At 39.1% G+C, this 20,234-nt stretch overlaps 1 long non-coding RNA gene across 1 annotated transcript in view; it reads left to right on the top strand.

The window, feature by feature from the left end:
* The window catches only part of LOC122706222, a 37,928-nt gene extending 17,914 nt beyond the window's left edge, over positions 1–20,014 (top strand). The window contains exons 2-3 of the long non-coding RNA XR_006344348.1: positions 18,682–18,751; positions 19,955–20,014. This is a non-coding gene — a long non-coding RNA (uncharacterized LOC122706222). The remainder of the gene's footprint in view (positions 1–18,681; positions 18,752–19,954) is intronic.
* The last annotated feature ends 220 nt before the right edge of the window (positions 20,015–20,234 follow it).

Here is a 20,234-nt window from a genome sequence, read left to right as displayed (position 1 = left end):
TTTATAAAAATTAACTCAAAATAGATCACTGGCCTAAATGTAAAATGCAAAACTCTAAAATTTCTGGATGATAATTTAGGAGAAAATCTACATTACCTCTATTGGGCAATGAGGTTTTTAAATACCAAAAACACAATCCCTGAAAGAAAATTCATAAGGCAAATTTCTTAAAAATAAAATTTCTGCTCTGCAAAAGGCACAGTTAAAAATATAAAGAGACAAATCACAGGCTGGCAGAAAATATTTGCAGAACACGTACCTGAGAAAGGACATATCCAAAATATACACAGAATTCAGCAATTAAACAGCAACAATACAATTATAAAATAGGCTAAAGATCTTAAAGTCACCTCACCAAAGAAGATAAATGTGGAATAAGCATATTAAAATTTGCTCAACATCATATGTTATTAGGGAACTTCAAACAATGAGACACCATTAATACCTATTAGAATTACTAAAATCTAATAACATAGCAGCACCAATTGCTAGCAAGCATGTAAAGCAACAGTAACTCTCATTTGTTGTTGGAGAGAATGAAAAATTCTACAACCACTTGCAGAGTTTCAGTTTCTTGCAAAGTGAAATGTAGTATCTTACCATGTGATTTTAAGATTACACTTCTAGATATTTACCCAAATGAGTTGAAAATATACACCCACTCAAAAGCCTGGACACAAATGTTTATAGTAACTTTATTCATGATTGCCTCAAATTAGAAACAGTCAAAATGTCCTTCAACAGGTGAATGGATATGTAAACTGTGATATGTCTAAGCAATTGTATATTACTCAATGATAAAAAGAAATGAGCTATCTTTTCATCAAGCCATGAAAAGATACGGAGAAAACTTAAAGGCATATTGGGAAGTGACAGAAGCCAGCATAAAAAGTCTACTGTATGATTCTAACTATATGACATTCCAGAAAAGGCAAAGCTACAGAGATAATTTTTAAAAGGCATGAAGGAGAGGGATGAAGCATAGAAAAATTTTAAGGCAGTGAAACTAGTCTCTAGGGTGCTGTAATGTGTATATATGACATTACAGATTTGTCCAGACACACAGAACTATACAACATAAAGAGTAGACAGTAATACACACTATGGAATTTAATTAATAGTAATATATCAGTATGAGTTCATCAATGTAATGCATGTTCCACACTATTGCAAGATGTTAATAATAGGAGAAACTCTGTAGGGGAGATGGAGAATATAGAAACCCTTTCAAAAATCTGCTCAATCTCTCTCTAAACCTGAAACTTCTAAAATCCAAATGAAGTCTACTAATTAAAAAAAAATATGGTGGTTAATATCACCACTGATATCAGAAAAGTCTTTATGTAAAGGAAAGCTGTCAAGGTCAAGGTAGTAGATGCAAATATTCCAAAATTTTGGTTTTTGCTTAAAACTCAAATTTTATCATCGGCAACAAATGCTGTCAGTTGTGTTCCTTGAAGTGACAGGTTTGTTTCATTCATTATCAAGAAAACTCTTGGAAAACATGTAAGTCTGAATAACCATAGTATGTCTGTTAGTCGTTCTTTCAAGTAAAAATGGTGATTGATGAAAAAAGCAGCTGGTAGAGCTCGTAGCTCAAGTCGTACATGTGCTTTTCTTCTTGAGAACCTTATACTATAGTATGCAGCAAAGAGGCTTTGTGTGTGCTCTCCATTTCATCGCAAAAATATTAAAATGATGTACTCAATGATCAGCATTTAATCCAAGTTTTTAGTACCCAATTAAAGGTATTCTTAAGTGAAATTAGCTTTTTAAATGCAGTACTCTGAGCAGTAGTATACTGGAGATACTGCCTTGATGTGGGTCAAGTTATCAGCAGTCTCATCCTTCCCTTTCCAGCCTCACCATTCCTTTTGTACCAGCGGTACAAATGTCAACCTGGTGAAAAAGGAAAATTCTGATATTATTATTAAAATAGTTTTGACCTTTAGATCTTCTGAATGGGTCTTGGGGTCAGTCCTGCAGGCATTGGTGGATCACAATTTGAAAAACATTGGCTTAAATTTTGGCTCTGTAAATCCTTCATATCGTCTCAGTGTTTAAAAATGTCTCTAAGGAGATTTCAGTATAATTTTTTTTCTTTCAATTTCAGCAGATTGGTCTGAATAACCTAGCTCATCATCTGAATAATTAGAAAGATATTTATTTGACTCGTTTAAAAAAAGAAAGGAACCTTCATTTTTATAGGTTTTGTTGTTTAGCCATCCTTTGGCTTTTTAGCTCTTTAAATTTTTCATCTATTTTTATATTCTGAAGTTTTTAACTGAGATCAAATAGACCATATTTGGTTGAAATTTTATAAAATTCTGAGACTATAAATTAGGGATGTTCTAGAGGATATTTGTATTTGCCTCTTGCATAGAGTCAGCTAGTATTAATCATTGGGGACCATTTTCTTCCCCTTGAGGATCTTGGTTAGTGTGGGGGTGAGTATCACATTGGCCCTTGTGAACAACTAGAACAACTTCGTCCTTCTCTTTGGCTTATTAAGCAAAATTCAAGTTTCAGTTGACTGATTTTTTCCTTCATTTTATTTCTTTACTTCCTCTTGAAGCAATTGGTATTAGCTTGCCTGTTTTTCTCTATTCAAGAATCTATTCATGTTTCATGAATGGGAGATGATAACATTTGGAAAGAAGACCCTGAATTTGCCTGGGATGTTCTTTATTGTTTTCACAGTACTACTCCTGGCAAAAATTGTATCTTTAAAATTTACCTGTCTCTTTTCTTTTTTTTTTTCTTTGAAGTCATTTTTATTTAGGTCATGTGCAACATATATTCTGATCCATAATATGTTCATTTTGAAAAATTTATTTTTTTTAATTTTTTTATTATTATTTTTTTAATTTTTATTTATTTATTTATTTTTTTTTGTCATACATTGATATGAATCAGCCATAGATTTACACTTATTCCCCATCCCGATCCCCCCTCCCACCTCCCTCTCCACCCGATTCCTCTGGGTCTTCCCAGTGCACCAGGCCCGAGCACTTGTCTCATGTATCCCACCTGGGCTGGTGATCTGTTTCACCATAGATAGTATACATGCTGTTCTTTTGAAATATCCCACCCTCACATTCTCCCACAGAGTTCAAAAGTCTGTTCTGTATTTCTGTGTCTCTTTTTCCGTTTTGCATATAGGGTTATCATTACCATCTTTCTAAATTCCATATATATGTGTTAGTATATACAAGCAACTCCTGCAGCTCAATTCCAGAAAAATAAATGACCCAATCAAAAAATGGGCCAAAGAACTAAACAGACATTTCTCCAAAGAAGACATACAGATGGCTAACAAACACATGAAAAGATGCTCAACATCACTCATTATTAGAGAAATGCAAATCAAAACCACAATGAGGTACCATTACTCGCCAGTCAGGATGGCTGCTATCCAAAAGTCTACAGGCAATAAATGCTGGAGAGGGTGTGGAGAAAAGGGAACCCTCTTACACTGTTGGTGGGAATGCAAACTAGTACAGCCGCTATGGAAAACAGTGTGGAGATTTCTTAAAAAACTGGAAATAGAACTGCCATATGACCCAGCAATCCCACTTCTGGGCATACACACTGAGGAAACCAGATCTGAAAGAGACACGTGCACCCCAATGTTCATTGCAGCACTGTTTATAATAGCCAGGACATGGAAGCAACCTAGATGCCCATCAGCAGATGAGTGGATAAGGAAGCTGTGGTACATATACACCATGGAATATTACTCAGCCATTAAAAAGAATTCATTTGAATCAGTCCTAATGAGATGGATGAAACTGGAGCCCCTTATACAGAGTGAAGTAAGCCAGAAAGATAAAGAACATTACAGCATACCTGTCTCTTTTCTATCTCTCCCATTAGAATGTAAGCTCCAAAAATGCAGGGAAATGTTTTCTTGATCTTTGTTGTTTCCTTGTGTCTAGCCTGGGACACAGCAGATTCCCAGGAAATGTTTATTGAATGAATGAATGTGTGAAGTTCTAAATTCCATCTACTGATAAAGTTAAGCAATAAAACTGCTGCTCAACTGAAGATGGCAACTGACAGCCTCAAACCCAGAACCTTGACTCTCAGTTTTCCCCAAGGTCTTCTTGTTCTTACCATCTTTGTAGGCTCCTGTAGACATTTTAACTCTCTAGTCGATAGTGTTGCTTATGAATGAGTTGAGTGTATCCCAGAGAGTGAAGATGATTTGCCAGTGGTCACAAAGGATGGTTTCCAGTAGAACTTGAACCACAAGTACCTCTGCATGTGTCATACACAAATCTGCACTTTTCATAACTGTCAGAGACCAGAGCATCCCCTAACTGATTAACCACTGAAAAGATTTCTTCTTATCAACTCTGGTCAGAGAATTTGAGCTACTTAGGAGACTAATGGATGTCTTCAAAATGAGTACTACTTCTTCAATTTGTGAAACATTACATTTAAGCAAATAGCAACCTTTCACTGCTTGATTCTGGTGTAGGGATAGATATCCACCTCTCATTTCTCCCGAAAGCCTGTGATAAATATGACTCATATCTGTGTCAGATGAGCAATATCAAACCTTAGTATCATTTGTGTGCCTTTGAAATTCCTCTCTGCATTTCCCTGATCTTGTCAAACCTGACACTTTAAGGGTAGATCTTTCTTAACAGCCTTGTACAGTTAAACTATATAACAAGCTAGTTTCCAACCATTTAATTTTCTTTTTTAACATTTGCTTTTTGAAGTTGCTTATATGTTAGGGCATTCATCAAACAAAACCCACATTTTGACACCCACATTAATATCAAAAGAGACCATTTAATGAGCAGTGTTCTTATCGGGAAAAATGAAGAACTCCTGAATAGTAGAATAATCTAGATTGCACAAAAAGTGTAACATTACTTCGGGAGAGGTAGGGAGGGGTTTGAGATCTGCCTAATGACTGGATGGGGCAAGTCTTTCTGCTGCTGTAGGCTTCCTGGGATTATTTCCCTGTTCTGCTGTTGTACTGGTGCATGAGGAGGCAAAATCAAACTAAAACAGGTCCTTGTTTTAGGGAGAGATGAAGAAAGCCGGCCTCCTCCCCCGTGACTCACCCACTTGGCTATGAGGTTGAAGGAGTCTTTTTTAAGGCTGAGAGGAGAGTGGAGGAGGTAAGAGGAAAGCTCTGGAAGGCGATGCAGAAATTAAGTCTTTTTAATAGTGCATAGGAAGGTGCAGATGTGGAGTAGATGAAAACTTGGTCTTGCCAGAAAGCATGCAGTTTGCAGATAAGTGATATTTGGAGAAATGAACACCCAAAGTAGGTTGTAGGGCAAACCTATAAGGATTGGTTGATGAGGAATCCCAGAATCCTTCTGTGTTCATCCTTTTTGAGCCTGGGAAGTGTCTAGAACAGGACCTGTAGCCTAATAGCTGCTAAATAAACAACAGCTGTAATTATTGTCATGGATTCCTTGGGCCTCTCTGCTCTGTTTCCCAGCTGGCACCAGTAGTAAAGAACCCGCCTGCCAATGCAGGAGGCCTAAGTGACCCGGGTTTGATCCCTGGGTCGGGAAGATCCCCTGGAGAAGGGAATGGCAACCCACTCCAGTATTCTTGCCTGGAGAATCCCATGGGCAGAGGAACCTGGCAGGCTTCAGTCCATAGAGTCTCAGAGTCAGACACGACTGAAGCGACTTTGCACACACTTCACAAGTGATGTGGCGAAAAACAGTGAGCAACACTTTAAGAAAACAAAGGACCCACGTATCCCAAATGCCTCTTCCTAATTGCTTGATTATAGTCAAGTCATTTAAGTTTTCTGGGCTCCAATTTCCCCATCTGAAAAATGAGGGTAATGCCTGTCCTATTCATCAGCATGCTACGCAGCATTGAAAGGAGAGTGAGAAGATGGATATAATAATGTTTTATTAAAAAAGTTATGAAGGATGGCATGTGATGATGGTGATGAAGATATTCCTAGCTAATTCTGTGCTATGGAAATTTCACATCAATAACATTAAGTGTTCTGATTAAAACAACAACAACAACAACAAAAACTTGTAGAGTAAGTATTCCACAGCTAAGGAAATTGAAGCTCAGAGATGATACTCAAGGTTGAATTGGACAAGTAAGTAGTAGGATTAGTTTTCTAACTTAGGTCTGTGCTTTTTTTTTTTTTTTTTTTCATTATGCCATGCTGCCTCTGATTCTCATTATTAACTTTTATTTATTAAGATTTCACTATAAGCCAGACATTACTCCACGGCCTCTGTATGTTTCACTGCATTTGGATCTTCACAGCACTACCCAGAGGGTATTTAAATAATGTTATCATCGTTTTACAGTTGAGGAAATATCATCACTTACTGCTATTCTATTCATTGTACACGAGGCCAGCTCCAACCCTCGGAAAGCTTTAGTCTAACTGGGTCACAGAGGGTTCCAGCTGCCCACCCACTACCGGCCCCACAGGGATTCAGGAGAGCGCTATTTATGTCTCCTGCCCTTCCCACAGAGCCGGGCACCCGGCTCCCTGGGGGAGGACTGCTCTTTGGAATTCCTGGCACGGGCTCCATCCTCCTCCTCCTCATACGCTGCTCATCTCTCCCAGTGCCTATGTTCACAAGCAAGCACGGCCCTAGCTGAGGGGTAGCAAATTGGTGACTGATCTCTGGTCAAAGCCCCTAGCATCTCACTCTTCGGAAAGAGTGCTAGGGGTGAATTCCCAGGGGCAGGATCCTCACCTGCAGCCAGCCCTCTGGGAAAGTTTGTTGGAAGGATTTCTCCACCTACCGAGTCCAGGTTTTTGGTGCAGCTGGGTTTGCTGCGAGTCTCTGGGCATTTCCTTCCCTTCTCTGCAGCCCTTCTGGGCTTGGGCTCTGGTAACCTAGGAAATGGCGGGGTGTGGGGGCAGGAGGCTTTGGTTGTGCCCAGAGCCGCCAGTGTGACTGTCAGCCCGGTGGGCTGGCCGGGCGGTGGTGGGTGTGTGAGGGGGTGTGCGGGGGTGCCGGGCGCCGGCTGCCGTGGATGTTGGCGTGCGGGCACGGGGCTGTGGGCGTGACTGCAGGGTGACTGATGCCTGGTGACGGTAATTGTCAGGCGCCTCAGATTTTTTCCTCTGTCTTTTTCTTCTTCTTCCCCCCCCCCCCCCTCCAATTTCTAGTAGGCAAAGAAATCCTCCGCTGCAACAGTGAGGTGATATTTTTGAAAAGCTTCCAAGGGGATGAATTATGTACTGTCTCAGTTCCTCAGTGTTATTGATTCTCCAAGGCCTTGTGACTAATAATTCTTGATGAGGGGGCCTGGGGTCAGGGTGAAATGTGGGAGGCCAGATTTGCCTATTTTTTTTTTTTTTTTTTTTGGTTTCACTGTGAAAGAGATGCAAGCCAAAAGCATCCTGGGGAAAAGAAACCTGTAGAGTCAGCCTTAGTTTGTGCATTCAGCATTCGCCCTCCACCCAAGCCTTTTGGTTGTACTAAGTCCAGCTTTGCTTGAGGGGAAACATCCCATCTGTTTTTTCAAAGCATGAGATTGGGTAAGGCTGACCCCGTGCCAATTTAGGGGTGGGCTCATAACCCAGACTTCAGTATATATCATGTAGTTATTACAATGGTTGGCTTTGGGATGAGCCTAGGACTTAATTAAAAACAATGAGGTCACACTTGAACTACTTAAAAATAGAGAAAAATTATTTTTTTATTGATCTCAGAAGTGAATGATGAAATTTAAAATTTTGATAATAATCTTACAGAAAGGCCCTGCATGAAAATGAAGGTAATACTAAAGGATTCAGGAAAAAGGAGACAGTCTAAGTGATGTCATTTGAGACCCTGGATCCAGCTGTTCTTGAGGCAGGTTCTACATCTAAACTTTCTCATCATGTGAGCCTATAAGCTTTGTTCACACTATAATCAGTTTGAACTGGGTTTTCTGCCATGGAAAAGCACTGCTTTTCAACTGGGAGAAATATTGCCCCTAGGGCACCTTTGGTGGTAACTGTAGATATTTTTAGTTGTCACAGTGGGAATGGGGTTCCTATTGGCATCTAGTGGATGGATGCCAGGCATGTTGCTAAATGTCCTACAGTGCACAGGATGGCCCCCCACAAAGAATTATTTAGTCCAAAATGTCAATATTACCAGTGTTGACAAACGTGATACACATGAATCTGCAAAATTGTGCTAATGGGTAATAAGGCTTTCTTCATCACCTCCTCCTTCCAGGGTCAGTTCATTTTATTAGAAAAAAATCTTGGGTTAGAGACTTATGAGGGGCTTCCCAGGTAGCTCAGTCAATAAAGAATCTGCCTGCAATGCAGGAGATCCAGGTTCCATTCCTGGTCGGGAAGATCCCCTGGAGGAGGGCATGGCAACCTACTGCACTATCTTGCCTGGAGAATCTCATGGACAGAGGAGCCTGGCAGGCTATAGTCCATGAGATCTCAAAGAGTCAGAAACAACTGAGTGACTAACACACGCACACACACACACACAACTCATGGAGGATCCTGCAGCCTCTTGGTTGCCCCAGAAGTGAAACTGTGCACAAAGCCAGCCCTGACTTAGCTCCAATGATTTGGCTTCCATATGAAAATTGCAAATAGCCCAGACAAGGGCTGCATTAGTGTCCTCATGGCATGGCAGCTGGCCTCTTCTAAATGAATGATCCAGGAGAGAAAGCAAGGAAAATCTGCCCTATCCTTTATGACCTAGTCATACACCATTACTTCCACCATATTCTACTTTTAAAAGGGAGTCACTAAAGTATAGCTCACATCTAAAAGGAGGGGTAGCAAACTCTACCACTTGAAGGATGGAGTGTCAAAGAATCTGTGGATATAACCACAGCATACAGCTTTCTTGAATGAAATCTATGGCATAGCTCATAACTCTTCTGGTCATTCTCAGATAGTAAAACTATCAAGCTTGGTCTAACAAAAACCCTTACTCAGTTTTAAGTTACTCACTTCCCCCTGCTTGTGTTTATCCAACAAAGGGAAGGGGAATTTGGTTGATCCCGCCTTCTTTCTTTCTTCATTGTTTCCCCCTTTAATCGGCTACTACTGGGGGATTCCCCCCAAAGTTAAGCGTTGGTGGGTTTTGGGGCAAAGAGTTTCAAGAAGGCACAGCCTGGTTTTGTTGGTGTCTGTGTTTAGTTCAGTTGGGGCTTTTCTTATTGGGCCCTTTTTGAGGTCTTTGGGACTTCTTCTTTGTAGGAGTCTTTTCAAAAGCAGATGCAGCTTGAAACTGAAATCTCTTCTGTAAGGTCACTTACAACTCTATCCTCACTGTCTTCTGTCTTCTCCTTGCTGTGCCACTACAGGCCACTCGAGCCATAGCCAAACTCTTGAATGTTTTCATAAGACTATCCTCATTTAGCTTTAGGTCAGGAGAAATACTCTTCCTACGTTGAGGGTGATGATTAGGGGTTGAGACATTTACACCCAGCACAGTAGAAAAACTGTTCCAAGTCTCCATTTACACCTTCAACCTTCAACTCCAAGGTGCTTGATGAACTAAAGACTAAAGAGACAATATCACATCTTTTAACATAGCCTGATTTATGTACCCTGCTGCCTATAGTATTGTCTTCAAATGTTAAGGTGTCTGTAGAAGTTGAACAGAATAGAAACAAAAAATTTACATTTCACATTCTGTTACATGTCTATAGAGTGACTGACAATTCATCATATTATAGAGTCTTAAATATCAGCGTAGATATATTTCTCCTACAAATGAGGCCCAGAAACTTCATGTCCGTGCTCCAGAGCAACAAAACTTTGATTCTAAAACTCTTAATGTGATTGCTAATTTTTAGATTCAAATTTTGGTCATGAAATGTGATTGGGGGAGTGTAAAGTGTTATGCCAGTTTAACCCTCTAAGAAAACCTCAGCTCCATGCTTATGAGCACAGTGGTGTCCTGGCAAAGATAATAGTCTTTCTGAAGAAGCTACCCTATTGACTCTTTGAGAAGCCTGGTTTAATCAGAAGCCCTGAAACCTTCACACACATTTATTATTGATACAGGACTTAACCTTCTGGCCTTCCAACACTTTTTCCTGATAGAACCCTTCACTTTACCTGTTATGTTCATGTTTCTGATGGAAGTTAACTTTGCAGGATGTCATGCAAAGGCTGTGGTAGGTTCACAGTCCTGCCAATGGCTTAGAACCTTAATTTTATCATCACTCTTGAGAAATGGGACCAAATATATAATTTATGGAGAAAAAAGCATGTATCTTTCTCTTTGCGCTAAAACATGTTAGTGCTCTATTTATGAGCTTGTTATGATATTTTAATCTCCATATTATATAGATTCCTCTATATGACTTACCTTTCCTATCAAACCCTATACTTCCATATTTGTCTCCTAATCATCTACTGTTCCTCATCCCATTCTCCATATCCAGATATGGAAGAATAGGTATATATTTGACTCTTTAATCAAATATTAATGTGGGTGAGTGTGTGTGTTAGTTGCTCAGTCTAGTCCAACTCTCCGTGACCCCTTGGGCTATAGCTCGCCGGACTCCTCTGCCCATGGAATTCTTTAGGCAAGAACACTGGAGTGGGCTGCCATTCTCTTCTCCAGGGGATCTTCCCAACCCAGGGATCAAACTTGGGTCTCCAGCATTGGAGACAGATTCTTTAACATCTGAGCCACCAGGGAAGTGAGTGAATACGTGAATAATTAGATGAACCATTGGAGATCTAAAGAATAGAATGTTCTCAGCAAATCCACTTTACTAAACTCCATGTTTCCATTTTAGAGAATCAACTTTGTCCTCTTGTCATCACCCTGTTTTTTAAAAAAAAAAAAAAAATTCCCCAAGTATCCACAGATTGAATCAAGGACAATAATGGCCCCAAAGGATTCTTCTTCTGTTTTTCTTTTTTTTCCTTCTTCTTTATGACTGTGCTGGGTCTTTGTTACAGCATACAGGCTTACTCTAGTTGGAATGCGCTTCTCTTATGCCGCAAGAATTTTAGTTACCCCACAGCATGTAGGATCTTAGTTCCCCAAACAGGGATCGAACCCCAAAAGGATTATTGTTGGAATTTGAATTTGTGAAATTATCTGAATTAACCTTTGTCAAGCAGTACTGATGAAGTATGTTTATGGAGAGTAGAATTTAGGATGAGCATAGAGAGAAGCAGTGACAGGATGGTTTGGCCCTTAAGAGAACAGTTAGTTTGGTTTTCGAAGGCTTTTCAGTCTCTGATGACTTTTCAGCTCCTGGTTCTGGGTTCTACACTTCTAATCTAGAGTTCATGGATACTCTTTTCCATGTTGTAACATAGTTGACTTCTCTTGTCCTTTTGGTCTCAACTTGAATGAATGTCATCTCCTAGTAGAAGCCTTCTCTTCAGAGTTTCAGTTTTTATGCTCTTTATCCCAAGTCACTCTGCTTTGTTTTCTCCAAATCATTTAATGCCACAAATGGGTGTTTGACTTTTATATTATTTATTATCAGTTTCCCCTACTAGAATTCATCACATGACAACAAATGAAGTGAAGTGAAAGTCGCCCAGTCGTGTCCAACTCTTTGTGACTCCATGGACTATACAGTCCATGGAATTCTCTAGGCCAGAATACTGCAGTGGGTATCTGTTCCCTTCTCCAGGGGGGTCTTCCTAACAAACACCTCATCTATTTGGTTCACCACTCATTCTCCACCACTATAAAATAGTGTTTTTGTATCAGAGGGCTGGGTAAATAGTTTCTGAATAAATAATAGATTAATAAATCCTTCCTGTTACCTCAGCTATTTTGAGGCTTTCATTATTCCAACATAAAAAGTACCAACCTCCGAGCATGGAACCTATAGGGCATATCAGTGCCCATGTTACTGAAAGGTCTCCTAAAATAATCATCCACTTCATCTTCTCCACCAGGTCCAAAGCAAGAAGCCTATAAATGGTCTTCCCAATATCTGATCTGCATTGTCCCTTCAATCCCTTCTCCCCCAATCTCCTCAAACTGGTCAATTTTATATTTACCTACATCTGTAGACTATTGGAGAGTATTCTCACACTTCTCCATATTATTAAGCCCTTCAAATCATGTGTCAGTTTTCCTATTATGCAGGTGCTTTGCAAATGGTGATGGTGAGGGTACTGATTTAACTTAGTCTGAAGCCTTTTTATATAATAATAGTCAGGAGTAAATTATCATAAAGTGTTGGAGCACAGTTCCCACCTGTTTAATGTTGAAACTCTTCTGAAGGAGTTTCAGGGGAGATTAAAGATGTACAGCCAAGTACCCATCTTGCCTGGGAAGGAAGTGAGAAATTCCACCTTGTAAAGGGCATCCAGAAATGCAGAAGCACTTAAGAGTTCTGTGAGACAGATGTGGCAGCAACTCTGCCACGTGCCTCACGGCGCTGTGTATTCAGGGCTATTGATCTCCTATCAGCAATCAGAGCCCCACGCATCCTCTCAGGAATGAGGTGTGGGAGTGCATTGTTCAGTTCTAAGGTACTGAGTGTGCGGGGGCTGCGCGTGCTCTGGAGCAGGCTCCAAATGAGTCAGATGTCTGTTAGGAATGCTGCTTTGAATCTGTTGCCTGTGCTTTCTGTCTCACATTGCCCACAAGTACCTTTCCAATAACGTAGACTCACATTTCACAGTTTAAAATGGCCCAGACTGAAGACGACCAATATGGCTGAGTCAAACCCCAAAAAGACCACTTACGAAATACTGCAATATCCATGGTGTCACGGGGGGAAAGAATGGGTAGAGAGTGGATTGTTAGAGTCAGATGAGCTTGCATTTGGATCTCAGCTCAGTTATTCCCTAGCTATCAGAACTTGGGAAAGATATTTCACTTTAAGTCTTAATGTTCTTTATGTTCAAATATTATTGGCATGCCAAACAAAATTGACCTCATAGGACTGTGGTGATATAAAATGACATAAGCAGAACTCTTCATCACAGTGCTGGGAGATGGTAGGCGCTCCTTTTTACCCCCTGGAACCTCAGTTCCTTTTTTAATAAGAAGAGTACTAATAATAGATATCTTACATTTTTAAAGCACTTAGTATATGCTCAGTCGTGCACTAAATACTTTAATTATTGGGGCAGACATGGTCAATTGTTTTCCCTATTCTATTTTTCCTGTGTTAACAGAATCCTAAATCATGTGCCCAGTTTAAAAGCTACATTTCTATGAGGCCACCATCACCCTAATTCCAAAACCAGACAAAGATGCCACAAAAAAAGAAAACTACAGGCCAATTTCACTGATGAACATAGATGCAAAAATCCTTAACAAAATTCTAGCAAACAGAATCCAACAACATATTAAACAAATCATACACCATGACCAAGTGGGCTTTATCCCAGGAATGCAAGGATTCTTTAATATCCGCAAATCAATCAATGTAATACACCACATTAACAAATTGAAAGATAAAAACCATATGATTATCTCAATAGATGCAGAGAAAGCCTTTGACAAAATTCAACACTCATTTATGATTAAAACTCTCCAAAAAGCAGGAATAGAAGGAACATACCTCAACATAATAAAAGCTATATATGACAAACCCACAGCAAGCATCACCCTCAATGGTGAAAAATTGAAGGCATTTCCCCTGAAATCAGGAACAAGACAAGGGTGCCCACTCTCACCACTACTATTCAACATAGTGTTGGAAGTTCTGGCCACAGCAATCAGAGCAGAAAAAGAAATAAAAGGAATCCAGATAGGAAAAGAAGAAGTAAAACTCTCACTGTTTGCAGATGACATGATCCTCTATATAGAAAACCCTAAAGACTCTACCAGAAAATTACTAGAGCTAATCAATGAATATAGTAAAGTTGCAGGATATAAAATTAACACACAAAAATCCCTTGCATTCCTATATACTAACAATGAAAAAACAGAAGGAGAAATTAAGGAAACAATACCATTCACCATTGCAACAAAAAGAATAAAATACTTAGGAGTATATCTACCTAAAGAAACAAAAGACCTATACATAGAAAACTATAAAACACTGATGAAAGAAATCAAAGAGGACACAAACAGATGGAGAAACATACCGTGTTCATGGATTGGAAGAATCAATATTGTCAAAATGGCTATTCTACCCAAAGCAGTCTATAGATTCAATGCAATCCCTATCAAGCTACCAACGGTATTTTTCACAGAACTAGACCAAAGAATTTCACAATTTGTATGGAAATACAAAAAACCTCGAATAGCCAAAGTAATCTTGAGAAAGAAGAATGGAACTGGAGGAATCAACCTGCCTGACTTCAGACTCTACTACAAAGCCACAGTCATCAAGACAGTATGGTACTGGCACAAAGACAGAAATATAGATCAATGGAACAGAATAGAAAGCCCAGAGATAAATCCACGAACCTATGGACACCTTATCTTTGACAAAGGAGGCAAGGATATACAATGGAAAAAAGACAACCTCTTTAACAAGTGGTGCTGGGAAAACTGGTCAACCACTTGTAAAATAATGAAACTAGAACACTTTCTAACACCATACACAAAAATAAACTCAAAATGGATTAAAGATCTAAATGTAAGACCAGAAACTATAAAACTCCTAGAGGAGAACATAGGCAAAACACTCTCCGACATAAATCACAGCAAGATCCTCTATGACCCACCTCCCAGAATATTGGAAATAAAAGCAAAAATAAACAAATGGGACCTAATGAAACTTAAAAGCTTTTGCACTACAAAGGAAACTATAAGTAAGGTGAAAAGACAGCCCTCAGATTGGGAGAAAATAATAGCAAATGAAGAAACAGACAAAGGATTAATCTCAAAAATATACAAGCAACTCCTGCAGCTCAATTCCAGAAAAATAAATGACCCAATCAAAAAATGGGCCAAAGAACTAAACAGACATTTCTCCAAAGAAGACATACAGATGGCTAACAAACACATGAAAAGATGCTCAACATCACTCATTATTAGAGAAATGCAAATCAAAACCACAATGAGGTACCATTACACGCCAGTCAGGATGGCTGCTATCCAAAAGTCTACAGGCAATAAATGCTGGAGAGGGTGTGGAGAAAAGGGAACCCTCTTACACTGTTGGTGGGAATGCAAACTAGTACAGCCGCTATGGAGAACAGTGTGGAGATTTCTTAAAAAACTGGAAATAGAACTGCCATATGACCCAGCAATCCCACTTCTGGGCATACACACTGAGGAAACCAGATCTGAAAGAGACACATGCACCCCAATGTTCATCGCAGCACTGTTTATAATAGCCAGGACATGGAAGCAACCTAGATGCCCATCAGCAGATGAATGGATAAGGAAGCTGTGGTACATATACACCATGGAATATTACTCAGCCATTAAAAAGAATTCATTTGAACCAGTTCTAATGAGATGGATGAAGCTGGAGCCCATTATACAGAGTGAAGTAAGCCAGAAAGATAAAGAACATTACAGCATACTAACACATATATATGGAATTTAGAAAGGTGATAACGATAACCCTATATGCAAAACAGAAAAAGAGACACAGAAATACAGAACAGACTTTTGAACTCTGTGGGAGAATGTGAGGGTGGGATGTTTCAAAAGAACAGCATGTATACTATCTATGGTGAAACAGATCACCAGCCCAGGTGGGATGCATGAGACAAGTGCTCCGGCCTGGTGCACTGGGAAGAGCCAGAGGAATCGGGTGGAGAGGGAGGTGGGAGGGGGGATCGGGGTTGGGAATACATGTAAATCCATGGCTGATTCATATCAATGTATAACAAAACCCACTGGAAAAAAAAATAATAATAATAAAAAAAATAAAAAATAAATAAATAAATAAATAAAAGCTACATTTCTTATCTTCTCTTGAGACTAGGACCTGTTGTGTGACCTGAACTTCGTAACAGTTTTAGACTCAGACGTTTACTATGGATTTCTTGGAAACCTCTGCCACTCCTTTGTTACTTCCTCCTTCTGTTTTCTGCCTCCCATGTACATGTGGGCCTGCTGGGGAGAAGCCCTCTGGCTTTCATCAGGCAGCTACGAGGGTGTGAGCCTCTTATAAGGGATGATGGAACAAGAAGATAGAAGGATCCTGGGGCATTCTGGACTCTTTGTACTAGCCCTGGAATATCTCTAGACTTTTAATTTATGGAAAAGATGTCTTCTATTTGGTTAAACTTTTATAATTGAGTTTTGTATACATGCAACCAAATGCAGTCCCTAACCAATATATGTACATTATCTTAATTATTACTCCAATAAGTTTTTTGGCATTATTGTTATCAAATGTATTTTATATTAAGGATATTGAGGCATAGGCAAGTATTCTACCCAAGGTCACAAGCAATTCACCTAGTAAGTGAAGCAGGGGTTTGAATCTGTACTTAAAACAGTGAATATAAAGTAGGGGAGTGATAATATTTCTTCCCTGGTCTTTCTATTTTACAAATCTTTGAGCTTACCTTTGTAACCTCAAAACTTTCTCTGACTGCCTGATCTTTTTATAAAAATTTCTTTGAATTCTCCCAGACCACAGTGCTATTGGAAGACATTTAAGCTCATGTGGTCATTCTGGCATCATTTAGCTTCTCTGGTCATTTTATGGTAAGAGGGCAGCAGATTATTTCTAATCATCGCTTATTTCTAACTGTCTGTGATTCTAAAGGTGAATTTAATAGATTTCTAATTATTCCATTGGCTGATCATCAAAGTTTTACTTTATCTAGTTCCATCTCATGACCCAGAGGGTATTGAATAAATATTAATTAAAGACTGTACTAGGGATAAAGCAACCTTTTTTTTTTTTTAATCTCACTTTCCCTCTAAGTCATTGGCTTTTTATTCTTTCTATTTTCATCTAAAATCCAGCATCTCATTAGATGATTTGGGGGAACTGATCCAGTCAAGATCAAAGACCATTGCTTCCAAAGGATGAAGCTTACTTCAGTCAGGGAAGAAGCAAAGGGAACAAATCAAAGGCCTTGAAAAGTCATATTTGGGGTAAAAAATGAAAAAAGGAAAAGTACAAACCATCCCTTAGGTGAAGGAATGGGGTTGGTATGTGGATTCAGAGAAACAGTCTTCAAATAAGAAACAACAAATCAAAGCAGCTTTAGTTGGAAGGAAGAAGAAAGGACAGTAAACAAAAGGGAGGATTGGTATTGTTTTGAAGTATTTTAGAAAGATAGGCAGTGAGCAGAGCATTGAAAATTATTAATAGAGATTTGAGCTAAAGGAATAATATTTGTATTGTGAATGATCAAAATATATCAATTAAGTAGGTAGAAAGTGCTTTAACTTAAGCAGAATCTTTATCTGGGGAAGATCATGTCAAGAAAAAGTTTTGAAACTTATAAAGTACTGTTGTAATACTGCAATGGGTTAGGAGAAGGCTGCTGTCTGCAAGCCAGGGAGAACATCCTCACCAAGAACTTGCCAGCACCTTAATCTTCGGCTTCCTAGCCTCCAGAACTGTGGAAAGTAGATGTGTATTGTTTAAGCAACCTAGTCTGGGTATTTTGATACAGCAGCTCGAACTGACTAAGACAGACTTCATGGAGTTCTTACAGCATATTTAAGTTCAAAATTCTAATAATATATGTTGGCATTGTTGTTGTTGTTCAGTTGCTAAGTCATGTCTGACTCTTTGCGACCCCATGGACTACAGCATGCCAGACTTTCCCGTTCTTCATCAACTCATGGAGCTTGCTCAAACTCATGTTCCCTGAGTCAGTGATGTCATCCAACCATCCCATCTTCTGTTGCCCCCCTTTCCTCCTCCCTCAGTCTTTCCCAACGGGTCAACTGTTCACATCAGGTGGCCAAAGTATCAGAGCTTCAGCTCCAGCATTAGTCCTTCCAGTGAATATTCAGGGTTGATTTCCTTTAGGATTGACTGGTTGGATCTCCTTGTTATCCATGAAACTCTCAAGAGTCTTCTCAAATACCACAATTCAAAAACCAGTGTTTTGGCGCTCAGCCTTCTTTATGGTCCATCGCTCACATCCATACATGACTACTCGAAAATCCATAGCTTTGACTGTACAGACCTTTGTCAGCAAAGTGATGTCTCTCTCTGCTTTTTAATATGCTGTCTAGGTTAGTCATATCTCCTCTGTTCTTGGAATTCTCTAGGTAAGAATACTGGAGTGAGTAGTCATTCCCTTCTCCAGGGGATCTTCCTGACCCAGGGATCAAATCCAGGTCTCCTGCACTGCATGCAGATTCTGTACTATCTGAGCCACCAGAGAAACCCATGTTGGCATTAACACAGAGAAAATCATCATGGGATAAGGAAAGCAGCATGGGAATTGAAGCCATAGTTACTTTCCAAACTCTTTCTCTAATTAATTTGCTAACATCTTGGAGACTCAATTTATCTAAAAGTAGAGTTAGTAATATCTACAGCAAGGGTGATTTGCACTACATAAAAACAACACAAGTCTTCTTATGAAATGACTGATATGCAGTAGCTATACAATAAAAATTAATTCTTCTTTCTGGTAACAATAGGTAAATTTTCTTCTCTTGTTTTCTGAAACTTCAGTTTTACTTGCTTTAAAGCCCATATTTTAGAATCCAGTTTTCACGCAAAGAGAATCTCTAAGAAGAGTACATTGTGAGTAGTTCCGTAATGAAAGATGCATTAAAAAGCATAATAAATTTGTATTTTTATAATATGCTGTTTACAGACTGCTTGTATTTTATCATACTTACAGCTGAAGTTTTCACTTTTCAGGAATTTTGACATTTGTTTGGAGAGCCTCACTTGACCTCTTTTTGGAGAGCTGAATTGGACTGAACGTGAGGTATTGTTTTTTCTCCTGAGGTACTGAGTTTTCTCAGAAAATAGAGAAAGCTATTTTCTCCAGAGCAAATATGTTTATTGCACTTCATGTGGAAGGAAAGTAAATCACTTTACTAGAAACACCGTACACATCCTGGATTTAATTAAAAATATGGCAGAGCTAGAGAAATTTGTTTCTGAGTTTCTTAGATAGACTGTATTTCATGGAGTCATTTTTATTTTATCAATTACTCTCTAGGAAATGAACACTTTTAGACTCTAGTATGAAAAAAAAGCGTGTGAAAGACTTAGAGCTTCCTTTGAATAAATGTCTTGTTTTATGCATTTTTTCAGGACATTTTAAGGCTGACATTATCCAGAATTACTAATAGAATTTAACTGGTACATTGATTGTGAACTATTGGACAATAGCTAGTTTTGTTTTATGTGATACAGGTTTTTAATGCATGTATAGATCTGGATGAGAAGCTAACTGGTGAAGTGGACCTGTGAGCTCTTATTGATACTCACTTCCCTACATCAAGTTAGTTTCATGGAACACTCTAGGCTGCCATTAGATCTAAGCCTCTCAAACTCTGTATTATGGATGGTCCTACTGCATAAAAATAAGCCAGTCCTCAGGCCCTTTACAAATTCCTTGGGGTACAATGTAGAAATCTCATTTTTAAAGAAGCTTTCCAGATGATTCCATGAGCATCAATGTGATTTCCTATCACCCTTGTGGTCAAAAATCCCACAGCCTCTGTATATGATACTGAGGTGGTTACACTGTGATGTTCAGTTATTTAAAGACTTAAACACTACTTGAGGAAGTGAAATACACCAAAAGGACATGAAAGGGAACCTACAAAAATCACAGAATGAAATCAACATTAGGAACCTTTATGTCTGGCAATGACCACCAGTGCTGAGATCAAAAGTAACTGTCATTAGATTCTGTCAGTCACTGGAATGACACCATTTTGAAGAGAGGCTGCTGTGAGTCATGATGATGAACACCCCTGCCAGTATCTTTGGGAACTGCCAATAAGGAGAGAAACTGCCTACTTTTTGCTTCTTTGAGCCGCTGAAGAACCTGTCATTACCCACTGTTGGGCATCATCACAGATCAGCAGATATTTGTTTTATTGGCTTGGGGTTAATTAAGAGAATAATAATTTGTGGGATAACTTTAAAATAAAATAACACTATGATTCTATTTCAGAATTCCTTCTGGACTTGATCTCTCAGGAGACTAGAGGTCACTGCCTTTGATGCATTCTTCAATAAAGGGAAAGAAATATGGTAAGGAGGGAGGCTCTGGAATTGCTGGGAACAGATTCTTCCTAACTGGAGAAACCATAAAACTGCCTCCAGCTTTGGATTCCCAGAGTAACTTGAGTGAAGAGGGTTACAGAATAGAGATGAAATCACAGGCTGGATCATGTTCTGAAGGCTGTTGCTATTAAGTAGCACATACTAGGTGGCTTAAAAGATCAGAAATA

Source organism: Cervus elaphus, chromosome 1, assembly GCF_910594005.1.
Source record: "Cervus elaphus chromosome 1, mCerEla1.1, whole genome shotgun sequence".
Classification (NCBI taxonomy): Eukaryota; Metazoa; Chordata; class Mammalia; order Artiodactyla; family Cervidae; genus Cervus; species Cervus elaphus.
This window is presented reverse-complemented; position numbering and strand designations above follow the sequence as displayed.